This window comes from Ailuropoda melanoleuca, chromosome 12 (assembly GCF_002007445.2).
Source record: "Ailuropoda melanoleuca isolate Jingjing chromosome 12, ASM200744v2, whole genome shotgun sequence".
Lineage (NCBI taxonomy): Eukaryota > Metazoa > Chordata > Mammalia > Carnivora > Ursidae > Ailuropoda > Ailuropoda melanoleuca.
The window spans coordinates 8,227,831-8,241,605 of record NC_048229.1 but is presented as its reverse complement, the minus strand read 5'-3'; the positions used below and the strand labels follow the sequence as shown (position 1 = coordinate 8,241,605).

General features: G+C 44.7%; 1 protein-coding gene across 2 annotated transcripts in view; it reads right to left on the bottom strand.

Annotated features, from left to right (window-relative positions):
• Positions 1 to 11,034, bottom strand: part of CUX2 (cut like homeobox 2) — a 313,858-nt gene extending 302,824 nt beyond the window's left edge. For both annotated transcript variants that reach the window (XM_034638633.1, XM_034638637.1), the window contains exon 1: positions 10,720 to 11,034. The gene's annotated coding sequence lies outside the window, so the exon portion shown is untranslated. The remainder of the gene's footprint in view (positions 1 to 10,719) is intronic.
• Positions 11,035 to 13,775: the final 2,741 nt, after the last annotated feature.

Below are 13,775 nucleotides of genomic sequence, written 5' to 3'. Positions count from 1 at the left end.
ACAGGCTGAAGTCAGACATGGAGGGCTTGGATGCCCAGCTATAGCTTGTTTTAGCAGACAGTGGGGAGCCACTAGGGTCTTTGAGCAGAAGAGGAGCATGATCAAACCCATGCTTCCCTAAGAGAAACATGGCAGTGTGACCAAGATGAAACAAAGCCTTCAGACTGAGAAAGCAGGCAAGAGGATACTGCACCAGTCCAGGCAACAAGTACTAGGGCTTGCGACAATAGAGAAATCAGGTGGTAGGGGCTGTAAATAATATGACCAATGGGAATAGACGTCAAGGAGGAGAGAGGAGTTGATGAAAAGGAGGAAGCAAAGGCATGGCAGCTGGAAAGGGGGCTCTGGAGTGAGACTGCCTGGGCTTGAACCCAAACTCTCCCCACATACTAGCTGTTGATTTTATTTTGTTTTTTATTTTTTTATTTGAGAGGGAGAGAGCATGAGCGGGGGGAGGGGCAGAGGGAGAGGGAGAAGCAGACTCCCTGCGGAGCGCAGAGCCCACCAGTGGGGCTCAATCCCAGGACCCTGAAATCATGACCTGAACCAAAATCAAGAGTCAGCTGCTTAACCAATTGAGGCTTCATGTGCTCCACTAGCTGCTAATTTCAGGCAAGTCTCTTAACTTCACAAAGCTTTCCGTCTTCTTTTAATTGCTGATAATAAAAGCACCTGTTGCACAGGATTAAATGAGATGAGGCCCAGAAGGCACTATCATAATGTCTGGGACTCATTAGGTCTTCAGTAAATGAGACTTAATCTAATTATTTTCATTATCATTATAATTATTCAGGATAATATTAACAATGGCTTAAAGACAGCCTATGGAAGGAAAGTGAAAGGATGGGGAGAAGATGAGTTCCCATTTCTTTTCAGCAGAAGCTTTAAGAGTAAACTTGGTTCACCATATTTTTTTCCTCTTCTGCCCCAAACCTGGTGATGTTCTAGATTGAGGCCACTCCATCAGCCTGGATCCCAACAAGGAGATAGGGAACAGAGACACAACTTGCCCATGATCAATACATAACACAAGCTAGAAATAACCTGTGTTGTTGTGTAAGCTGTGAAGACAGGAGATGTTTGTTACCACAGCATATCCAGTCTCCTGTTACAGGGGGCCAATGAATGGCCAATGACCCCGTGCTGTGATAGCAACAAAGTTACACCAGGAAACTCCCACAAGTTCCTCCAGAAAGGCTTACAAATAAGACAGGGCTCCAATCTTTTCCATCATAACAACTATCATAGCATCAGACTGTTAGCACATGCCAAGGGGGATAATTTGGGTGGAGTGGGAAGATGCTCTGTACCCAGTATTTTACTGTTAAGGGCAAATTTGCAGAGATTTGGAAAATTGGGTGGTGTGTGGAGTAAACATACTGAACAAGTTTTCAGCTACAACACAGCTGAGCTCAAGGGAATGGGGTTTGATAGTTAGTGTCAGCATAATGAATTAAAAAAAAAAAACACTCCAGAATGTCTATGAAACACTGTCAAGTTAAAAATTGTGCCTGCAGGGTTTTTTTTTTTTTAAGCAATTTCTCTAACCATTATGGCTAATAATATCTCATTTTGTTAACTTTGAAAGAAGATTTTTTAAAAAGCACTGTGCCATGTCATTTCCCAGCTTAAACTCAGTGACTTCCCATGGCCTTGAAAATCAAGTTGAAACTTTTCAAATGACCTGCAAGGAACCTTCATGCCTGGGCCCTATTTTCCTGTCCAGTTCCACACTGGCTGCTCTCCCTTCCCATGCTATGATCCATCCCACCACTCAAGGACTGAAAATTCCCAGGAAAAGCCCTGCCCACTCTGCCTCTGAGCCTTTGCACTTACTCTCCTCTCCGTCTGGAATATTTTTCTTTCTTTTTTTTTTTTTAAGAGTTTATTTATTTATTTGACAGAGATAGAGACAGCCAGCGAGAGAGGGAACACAAGCAGGGGGAGTGGGAGAGGAAGAAGCAGGCTCACAGCAGAGGAGCCTGATGTGGGGCTCGATCCCGTAACGCCGGGATCACGCCCTGAGCCGAAGGCAGACGCTTAACCGCTGTGCCACCCAGGCGCCCCTGGAATATTTTTCTGATCGTTGTGAAAAGATTCAGTTCATGCATAGGGCACCAGCAAAGCAGATGCTCCAGTGTTTGAAATAATTTAAATGTTTATCTTTCTCTGAAAAAGCATTGAACACAGAGGAAATAACATTTTTTAGAATTCCCTTGTACCTATTTTGCTGTTTAGTATTATTTTTCTTTTGAGCCCTACATAGGGGCCCCCTCATAATCTCTTCCATGTTTAGGTCTGAGGTAAAGGTCTTAACCTGACCTGGTTTCTGGCTCTGTCTATGGTTAGTTTTCTTTATTCTTCAGGTTTTAGAGTAAAAGCAACTTCCCCCAGGAAAACTCCTGGGACTACGCCCTGCATCCATCAAGGTTAGTAACTTTCTTCTAGGTTACCAGAGCTCTTGATACTTCCTCTAAGGCCGAAGTGATTATACAGTGGGTTGGTTTTGTTTGTTTGTTTGTTTGTTTTTTTAAGATTTTATTTATTTGAGAGAGAGAGAACACAAGCAGGGGGAGGGGCAGAGAGAGAGGGAGAAGCAGGCTCTCCAGTGAATAGGGAGCCTGATGCGGGGTTCGATCCCAGACTCCAGGATCATGACCTGAGCTGAAGGCAGACACTTAACTGACTGAGCCACCCAGGCACCCCTATGCAGTAGTTTTTACCTAGTACATAAATTCTAGGAGGACAGAAAGGGTGTGAGTCACCACATTTCCACCAATTGGCTCAGTGGTTGGCACACAGTAGATGTTGAACAAACATTTCATTGAACAGACTGAAACATGCATTTCTATCCCATTCCAGTCCTGGGCAGGGCCCTAGGGCCTGATCTGGGGATAAATTAATGTGGCTGATTGCATTTGGGAACCTATGTTGATTTGGTCACCAAATGGGATGTTGAATTCAAAGAGAAGATGTGAGTTGTCTGAAGCAGGCATCTAGCAATTAGAACTCACCCTCACCCCACGTATTTTGATAAATATTTTATTTTGAGGGTGCCTGCATGTCTCAGTAGGTTGGGTGTCAGACTCTTGATTTCAGTCCAGGTAGTGATCTCAGGGTTGTGAGATCGAGCCCCACATGGAGCTCCCTGCTCACTGGGAGTCTGCTGGAGATTCTTTCCTGCTCCTTCTGCATGCCCCCCACTCACACTCCCTTTTTATTAAAATAAATAAATAAATAAATCTTAAAAAAATAAAAAGAAAGGAATATATTTCATTGTGGTAAAATATATATAACATGAAATTTGCCATTTTAGTCATTTTTAAGGATACAAACTTCAGTGACAGTAAGTATATTTACAATGTGATACAACTATCACCACCTTCAATTTCCAAAATTTTTCATCACCCTAAATAAAAACTCTGTACCTATGAAGCCATAATTCCTCCCTCACCCCAACCCCTGATCACCTCTAACCTACTTTCTGTCTCTATAGGTTTGCCTATTTTGGACATTGCATACAAGTGGAATCATACAGTATGTGGCCTTTTGTGTCTGGCTTATTTTATGGAGCATGATGTTTTCAGGGTTTAGCCAGTTTGTAGCAGGTGTTAGTGCTTTCAGTCCTTTTTACGACTCAAGATTATTCCGTTGTATGGCTATGCCACGTGTTGTTTATCTGCTCATCAGTTTATGGACATCTGACTTGTTTCAGCCCCTTGGCTACAGTGAATAATGCTGCAACGAACATACTTGTTGGCATTCAAGTATCTATTTGAGTGTCCGTTTTCAATTCTTTCAGGTATGTTTCTAGGAATTGCAGATCATCCAGAAATTCTAGTTTCCCATCTCCCGATTTTCAAGTGACAGGAGTATTGCTGTGGAGCCCTGGCTCTGGGCTGGGACCTTTATCTGCATCACCTCATCAGAGCCTTTGGCAACTTTCCGCTATGTATATGTATATGCATTTTCCAGGTGGGGAAACTGGGGTCTAGGTAGGTTTTGCAACTTGCCCCAAATTACATACCCACTAAATAGTGGAGCAAGGGTTTGAACTCCAGAGTCTCTGCTCTTGACCACCACAGGCAGCCTTCCTCCCAAATCACACAGTGTGGTGGTGGGAAGGGGAGATGGGAGGCAGCTGGGTGAGACCCCCTTTCTGAGAGTGCTGTTCACCCACTGATTATCAAGATTAAGTACAAATCTGTGTTTGGTAGTCTCAGGACTTAAATTCATTTGAAGGTTTAATACTGTTTTGAGAGAAACATCACCATTTGACTACTTTATATAAGAGAGAAAGCTGGTATCGTGCAATAAGCGCAATACTCATCAAAAATCAAAATGAAAATGAAGCAAACAAGCAAGAATACATTAGAAAGAACGACGACAACAAAAACTACAGTTGCACCTACTCAGAAGCTATTACTATTCACACCTTGGTGCTAATGATTCTTCCAAACCCTCTTCTATGCATATGCAAACATATGGTGATTTTCTTTTTTAATGAGATCATACAGAGTATATGTATCACTTCTTAACATTTTTTCATTTACTATATCACAACTATATTCCATGTTAAGTGGTCCCTCTCTCCAACAGAAATTTATGGTTACCTAGTATTTCATTCATTCCATCAGCAAGTATTTATTGAGTTCCTAAAATAGTGTCTCAGAAAGTATTTAGCTGAGCCTCTCTTATTGTAAATAGGTTGTTCCCAGCTTCTTGCTAGGATAAAGAGGATAAATATCCTCACAGCTAAATCTTTGGACATACACTTTGGCTCCTTCTGGAAATAAATTCCTAGAAGTGGAATCGCTTGGTCCAAATACAACACCTTTCAAGTTTTTCATATGCTCTTAACCAGGCATATTTGGTTGTTGGGAAACCTGCTTTAACTAGCTCAAATTTAAGGTGGATTATGAAAAGGACACATCCCTCAGGCACAGGGGAGAACAGTTCCCAAAGGCTTCCAGCAGCCAAAGGGTGAAGTATGTGGCCATCCAGTCTAGTACTCCCATTGACATGGCCCCACCACCAACTCAGTCAGTCTTCATTTCAACTTTATCCAAATTCTTTTTTTTTTTAAGATTTTTATTTATTTATTTGACAGAGAGACAGCCAGTGAGAGAGGGAACACAAGCAGGGGGAGGGGAGGAAGAAGCAGGCTCCCAGTGGAGGAGCCTGATGCGGGGCTCGATCCCAGAACCCTGGGATCACGCCCTGAGCCGAAGGCAGACGCTTAACAACTGAGCCACCCACGCGCCCCTCAACTTTATCCAAATTCTTAACAAAGAGGGAATCTGGTTGGTGTCGCCTCAGCCTGAGGAACTGGCTCGCCTGGGTCAGGGAGCTTCATGATCGAGCTAGGGCCCACCTGAAACCAGGTAGGTGCAAGGAGACTCATCTGGAACAAATACACTCCTCTCACATGATCTTAATAATAACTTGAGACTAGAAATGTGTCAGTAGAGAAAAAAAATAGCCTCCTTTTCCTTTGTAAGTGAATCGCATTCTCTGATCATAGATTAGCCAGAATTCTTTTGGTTGTGAGTGACAGAAATCCAGTTAAAACAGCCCGAAGCACAAGGATGTGGAAGAGGGTTTGGAAGAATCAGTAGCACCAAGGTATTAATAGTGATAGCTTCATGTGACTGGGGAGTTCATGGCTAGATCTGTTACCAAATACAGCTGGATCCAAAAGGTCTACAGGTGTCACCAAGACACTCTCTTTCCCTGTCTTTCTCTGCTGTCTTCTTCTGCAGGGGAGTCACTTGTGGGCTGACTCTCCAGGATAAGGTTTGAGGGCCCCCTCAATCCCTGGCTTATATCCCACCACCTTGGCAACCCCAACAGGAAGAGAGCACCCCTTCCCACTGATTCCAGCCAAAGTCTCAGAGTTTACTTACTCTTAACAGGCCAATATGATTAAACGGATCACCAAGGACAAGGGAAAGGAATATTCCAATTGTTCAGGCTTATGTCCTGGGCCTTCCTGAAGCTAGGCAGGGAGGTCAGCCCCTCCTGAACCACACAAGAGCAGGTGAGTAGCAGGTAGGAGAGGGGTGTCTCTCAGAAGAAAAATCAGGGTGCTTTTGCCAAGAGAAGAGGAATAGTGCTGGGCAGGAAGAACCAACAACTGTCACTACAGAAATATAGAAGGGTCTTGTCTTTTTCCAGGAGAGGAGACGGCTCATATTGAGCCATCCTGACATTCTTTTCTTATTGCTCCCAAATGATGAATAGGAGGTTTTGTGAGCTCATTGAAAGAAGTGGTGCTGTCCGATGAGCTTTCTGTAATGATGGGGATATTCTCTATCTGTCCAGTATAGGCACCACTAGCCACAACGTTGCTATTGAGCACTTGAAATGAGAGATTTTAAATTTTAATTAATTTTAAATAGCCACATGAGGCTAGTGGTTACCATAAAAGCCTGCTACATTTTTCTGTGAGCACTGTATAGAAATGTGAGGTCTTCAATGCTTCCTGACTTCAGGAAAAGAAACTCTTGTCCTTGTCTGCTGTCAGGGAAACTTTCTGAGTCTCAAGGAGTGTTTCCAGGAGAGCCATGGAGGCCTGCACTGTGTCCATGGGGCTGGCAGTGAATGAAACGTCTTGTAATGAAATAACTAAAACGTCATTGTGACTGTAGAATCAAGGGTCTTCCCTCCTTATCTCCAAAGTGCCCGTGTTTTACATGAAAAAGCGTTTCTAATTAATAGGCCAGCCCCTCTTGAGTTTGATAAAAACAGAGGAGAAAAGGATTTGATTAACCCACAATCTTTTCAATTTGGCGTGTTCTGCATGAGTGAAGTGTGTTTTCTGCAACGGAGCCAAGCCGGGCCTGTCCTGGTTTACCGTGATAACATTCTTCCCTTTGTGCAGCCCTGATTTACCCCCAGCCTGCCAGGAGAGGTTGGCATGAAGAGATTCTCAGAGGTAATCGCCAGCGCAGCCTGCAAGGGTAATCTGGATTCTCATACAGATGGTGGGCCACCCGAGGAAGGGAAGGATGACGAAGGCTTCCATTGTTCCCAAGTAAGAGAGTTAGTGCAGACTGGAGACTGAGGGTGAGAGGTTTGCATGGAGCAGGGAGGGGAGGAAACGCATGGAAGGGTGGGTAGTGCCCTCAAAGTCAAAAGGTCGGGGACTGAGATGGGGTAGAAGGGGGAAAAATCAGTAGTCACAAATGTCCAGCGCTGCGACCTGGTGTCTGCTGGCTTTCTCAGCTGCGGTTTGCCCAAAGGAAGCCCTCACTGCCTGAGTAAAAGCAAGTCACAGAGCAATGTGTTTACTGAGTAACGGCCCAATTTCATTTTTTCTTTGCAGAGACGGGAAACTTCTTTCTCCTCTCTCCTCCTGAGAGAAACAGGCTAGGTGGCAGATAATGTCTCTCTAGATGGGTGGTGGTTTTAATTCGTAACCTCGAATTTTTAGATGGTTCTCCCAGTGAGATGTGGTGTCTCTCTGACCCTTCCCCTGAAATCTGGATGGGCTTGTGACTGCTTTGCCCAATGGAGTCTGGAGGAAGTGACACACTCTGTGACTTCTGAGGCTGGGTCATAAAAGGTCATCACCTTATTCCCTGGAATCCTCACGCTTGGAAGCCTGAGCTACCTCATAAGAACGCCCCCAGTCTGGGGTACCTTGTTAGGGCAGCCCTAACAAACTAATACAGCACCCTGCCTCAATCTTATTTTGGTGTTGTGAGGGGGTTTTTTTGGCCTTTTTTCCCCAGTATTTTATTTTGAAAAACTCCAAACATACAGAAAAATCTTATTTTGGTGTTGTGAGGGGGTTTTTTTGGCCTTTTTTCCCCAGTATTTTATTTTGAAAAACTCCAAACTTCTACTTTTCTGTAGAAGGACTTATGAACACCCAGGTACCCACCTCCCACGTTCTACAATTAACATTACGTTATGTTAGTCTCATTACAGGGCTATCAGCTTCTCCATCCTTCTATCCATCCAGCCATTCATCCTTTTTTCTCCCTCTCTTCAAAGTAAGTTGCAGGCATCATACGCCTCATTCTTCAACACTTCAACTTGTGTATCATTAACTAGAGCTTAACATTTGTTTTCCCTTGTTTAGGTGGAATTGAAATACAGTGAAATGTAGAAATCTTTTGTATGTCATTTTATGAGTTTTGGGAAATGTCTAAACCATATAACCCTAACCCCTATAAGGTACAGATCATCACCAAGCCAGAAAGTTCCCTCCGGTTCTTACCAGTCAAAACCTACACCTGCTTACCCAAGAGGACACTGCTGTTCTGATTTTTCTCAATATAAGTTAGTTTAGCCTGTTCTAGAACTTCAGATATACAGAATCATACGGTATATACTCTTTTGTATAAGGCTTCTTAAAGTCGATGTAATATTTTTTATTGATTTTTAAGAAAGCCATAAGACTTGGTTCAAAGTGTTTCAGCACCCTGCTGACAACAACGGAATAATAAATAACAAATACATGAAACAATGACTAGGAATATGTGCTGCACCTCCTCCACGCCAGGCAATGTGCTGGGTGCTTGGGATACAATGTTGAATAAAACCCAAACCTGACCTCAAGAAGTCCACAAGTACCACAGCCGGAAGGAGAGGAAAGAGCCTAAACAAAGTATAATTCTGAGTAATAAAGATAAGTACAGATGAATGGAGCAAAGGGAGTGGATGTTTCTCAAACTTGGTTCTAGCAGTATTACTGTCTATTTAATATTTGTCTTTAAACCTACTCCTTTTATTCTACTAAGGTATTTCTGAAGTCTTACCAATTTTGTCAGGAAAGCAATATGCCCGGTTAAAAATGCCTTCAGACTCCCTTGTAGCTAGGAGTGGTCAGAGAACTTAACTCTAGCCAATAAAATGTAGGCAGAAGTCCATTGGGTGGAGTTCTTAGAAAACCCTTTGCTTTCCTAATTAAAAAACTGATGATGAAATGGCTGCCTGAGTGGCTCAGTTGGTTAAGCATCTGCCTTTGGCTCAGATCATGATCCCAGGGTCCTGGGACATAGCCCAACATTGGGGTCCCTGCTCAGCAGAGAGCCTGCTTCTCCCTCTCCCTTCTACTCATGCTCTCTCTCTCAAATAAATAAATAAAATCTTTAAAAAAAAAAACTGATGATGATAATGATGGTGGTGGTCGTGGTAGACAGGCTCAGCTGGTACAGCCTTTTCCCCTCCCCCTTTCTCTTCTTTCTGCCTGGAATGAGGCTGCAATGCCTGGAGGACAGCAACCATCTTGAGGCCATGAGAGTAAAATCATCATGCCAAGGATAAAAGCAGGAAATTAGAAGGAGCCTGGATCTTCCACAACATCCTTGGATAGCTGTACCAGTCTTGGACTGTTGATGTCCAAAAATTCTAGTAATTGAAAAAAATTTAACTCTTTACTTGTTTAAGCCACTGTTGGTTGAGTTTTCAGTTATTTGAAGCCAAATGCATCCCGATTAATACATTTAAGTTTGATGGGCTCCATATGTCTTTTTCTAATTTAACTCAAGTAAATATGCAATTATTCAAATAAAACTGCTTTTGAGTACCATCTGAAACTGACCCATATAAACCAGGTACACTTTTAGAAATTGAGACCTGGTAGGATCATTACTTTGATTGAGCATTTCAGAATTTACTGTGATTCCTCCACGATCCTTTAATCTTCACTAAAACTCCACGAAGCAGATGAGACAGATATTATTGTCCACTTGTTACAAATGAGGGACTGGATGGGGCCGAGAGGTGTTAAGTGATTTGCTAAAGAGCTCATAGCTGGTGAGTAGGGAGGCCAGGAGCATTTCACAGTGTTAATGTCACAGAGGTTTATTAAGCACCTACTAGGTTCCAGGTGCTGTGAATACAGTGGAGAATAAGATACAGAAACAGTCTCTGCTCCTCTGGAGTAGGAGGGAGGACAGACATTTAACCAGGTGTTGGCAACCAAATATGAACAATAGGATGATAGAGGAAATCTAGAAGTCTGAGGAAACATGAAGAGGGTCTCTGTCTTAATTTCGGTTCCCCCAGAGCATACCTGGAGGCGAGAATTTGAGAGCAAATAGATTTGAAGGAGGTGATTCCAGGAAGTGCAGGTAGAGAAGCGAAGTTAAAGCAGGAACAGGATATGTGCTAACAAAGGCATGGTAATAAGCAAGTTTTACACAGTGGGCAACCGGGACTCACCTTCCCCCTCCACTCGGGCCTGGGGCCTCTGGAGGACCGTGCAGAACACAGCTCAGAGTTGCCTCACCGGGCTGAGAAGCTGGAATATTTATTCACCACCTCTTCTCCCTTGTGGGTTGTGAGCAACTCCTGTGGGGCTTTACCTCCCCCCACACTCTGGCCTGTCCTACTCACTGGCCAAGCATCGGGCATCTAAAACAAAGTCCCCAGACAAGAAACCCTTGTCCTGCACCAAATCTGGGTGCAGATGACCCCAGCGTGGGGTGGAGGAGTTACGCACCAGCAATGACTGCCACAAGGACCTCATCTAGCGAAGGAGGGTTTAAGAGGCTTCCAAAGGAAGTGATGCAAAATCAATCCTCCTTTTACCACATAATGCTGCAATCTGACAACACGAGGCAGTGTGTAAGAAAGGCTGACTTGATGTAATAAAACACCTCCGTATCCTGACATTTGACCTGCTGGCTCATCCACAAGGCCAATCCAGGTTGAACCAAAATCCCACAGTGATGCCCCAGGAGAGAGACAAGATCAAAAACATACCTCCTTCCAGAAATCTCCTCAGGAACCTGGCCTCCTGTGAGGGACCAGGAAACCAGCAGCCGGTTTCCAACTTCGCCTGGGCTTCCTGCGGTGCGTGCTTCTGTCCTCGCTGACACGCCGAATGTTCTCCCCCAAATTATTTCTGAGTTCTCCTGGCAGCGGCTCTGCCTCCCCCGCCTCCCCTCCCCACTCCCTTTGGCAGATCTGTGTTATAAAATAAGAGGCTCGGGATTATGTCTGTCTGACAACTGAAGAATGAGCAACGGAGCAGATGCAGAGTCTTACAAATCCCGTGAATTATACATGGCCATCTGCAGCCTCGAGCCGTCCAGGATTTCCACCCCACACCACGGCGTTCCATATGGAGTCATATGTTTTTAGTATCGGAGCCATGCTGTCAACGTCCAGCAATCCGTCATGTGGCACATGTGTGATGCAAGCGCCCAAATAAATGTTATCTCAGGCCCAGGAGTGCTGCGCAGAGGAGCGCGGTGGCTCCCGCAGGGTTGTCTTCGCAGAAGGGTGGTTGCCGGTAGCGTTTTTTTTTTCTTTGAAATTTTGACAATGTTCTTAAATCTTTTTTCTGTCACCAGCAAGGCAAACCTCACACCCTCCACCTCACGAATACCCTAAGAAAGGCTTGCTTTTAAAATAAAACGTAAAAAGTCACTAGATTTAAGTCTCAGGCTGGTGGATTTTAATGGATTCTTTGGGGACAGCTTCCCGGTTGCCACCACCTTGTTTAAGAGCCCGGGCCTTCTCTCCCACGCGCATGCGCGTGCGGCAGGGCCTGAGATCACATGACCTGACCCCGCCGAAGCTGATTGGCTCAGGCTGGGGCTTCCTGGCTGCGGCTGGGCCAATCAGATTCTCTCGTCCAAAAGTCAGAATTAGGGAGCTGCTCGCGCTGCGCTAAGACTTTTAAAAGAGGAAACTTAGGGTAGTGGGGAACCCGTGTAGGGCCATGTACATGGAGAGAGAAAGAATCGGGGTGCAGAGAGATTGAGATGGAGAAGAGCAAAGAAGAGGAGGGGAGAGAAGAGGGGAAGGGATATCTGAGTCTTGCTGCTGTTTTGCCAACACCGACTTCATGTCCAGAGGGGATATCCGTTGTCTAGCCTCCCGGACATTTCCTTGCCCTCCTCTGGTAAAAGCACCGTGATTTTCCCCTGGGAGACCACCCCCGCCTACTCTTAGTGCATGTGGTTTAGTTAGATTGGTGATCTTTTCGTCTTGACTCAGGCCCAGCCAATTAGAGTTACAGTAATGATTTCAGGGAGGGGCCTTTAATCTAATGGGCCACTGAGATTTGGCCTGGGACTTTTCCTGGAGCTATTAGGAAAAAAGTGCTCTTTCTACAGGAGTCATTAAGCTGATAAATTGTAGGTGTGGAGCTGCTGATGACAACTTTTGCCATTGCAAGAGAATAAGCCAATATAGAAGAAAGGAAGGAGGAGAACTGAGAAGCTGTTGGAGAGAGGGGTGAATGACAGCAGGGAAGCCAGTGGAGAGAGGGGTGAATGACAGCAGGAGGGACAGTCCAGCTGACATAGTGTAAAGCCTGGATCCAGCTATGCCTGAAGTCCTTCACACAGGGACCTCTCAGTTACAGGAGTCAATAAATCCTCTTATGTATGTAAGCCATTGAATGTTAGGGTTCTGTCACTTGCAATCAAAGGAGTCATGGATGATGCAACATTCTATACACCCCAAACCAGTACCACCTCCTTGAAGCTAAAGAGGAGGAGGCTTTTGGAATAATCACAGCATAGAGGATTCTCTGGAGAGACCAGTGCAATTGGTGGTTGGGGGGAATCGGTGGAGAACCAGGCTGGGTCATGTGACATGAGAGTGAACCTTTAGGGCTCTCCCACATCATCAGGAAGCTCTCTCAGTGACCTCTGCCTCTTCCATGTAAGCAGAAATGCCTGAAGGGTATAAAAGTAGATTTCATGGCTCTGAGGAAGTTTGGTTTCTACAACAGGGACAGCCAAGAAAACAGAAACAGACTCATGTAGGCATCTCAAGAACTGGAACTGGGCCTTGGACCCCACCAAGCCTTATGGTTGAGACCTGGATTTGAATTTCAGCCCTACCACTTCCCGGCCCTCCTTCCTAGAAAAGTCCCTCACCTCTGTGAGCCTCAATTCCACCTCTGTAGAACAGTGATGATGATGAAACCTACTCCATGGGGCATGGTGAGGTATAAAGGAGATAAAATCCTATCCTGGCTATATACATGATTGGCAGGTATTAGAGGTAATTATAAGTTGGACAGACATTGACAGTTCTTATTTTATGTTTTAAAAATTTTATTTATTTCTATTTTAGAGAGAGAGTGAGCATGAGTGGGAGGGGCAGAGGGGGAGAGAATCTCAAGCAGACTCTGCGCTGAGCGTGGAGCCTGACATGAGGCTCAATCTCAGGACCCCGAGATTGTGACCTGAGCTGAAACCAAGGGTCAGACGCTCAACCAATGGTACCACCCAGGCACCCCGACAGTTTTTATTTGAATAGTTGTTTTTATTTTTTATTTTTTTTAAAGATTTATTTATTTATTTATTTGACAGAGATAGAGACAGCCAGCGAGAGAGGGAACACAAGCAGGGGGAGTGGGAGAGGAAGAAGCAGGCTCACAGCAGAGGAGCCTGATGTGGGGCTCGATCCCATAACGCCGGGATCACGCCCTGAGCCCAAGGCAGACACTTAACCACTGTGCCACCCAGGCGTCCCAGGGGGCCAATTTAAAGAAAAATACTAAGTCGAAAATAGTACAGATGGAACTTCGAAAAATTTTAAGGGGAATTTCAATGACTGTAGTTGGAGAAACACGAAGATAATGCCTGTTGTAGCACATAGCAGGGGCTCACTAAAGGTGTATAGATTGAAATGAGATGGCATTTGGTCCTGGCCGAAGGAGCAGGGCCTTAACTGGATGGAAACACATGAGAGGGAAGATGCCAGAGGCACATGACCTTGTGGGGTAGATACTTTGATGCCTGACAACACGTCAGATGCATGGTTGGTGACCCAAGTGGTTCTTAAAGGGAAGCATG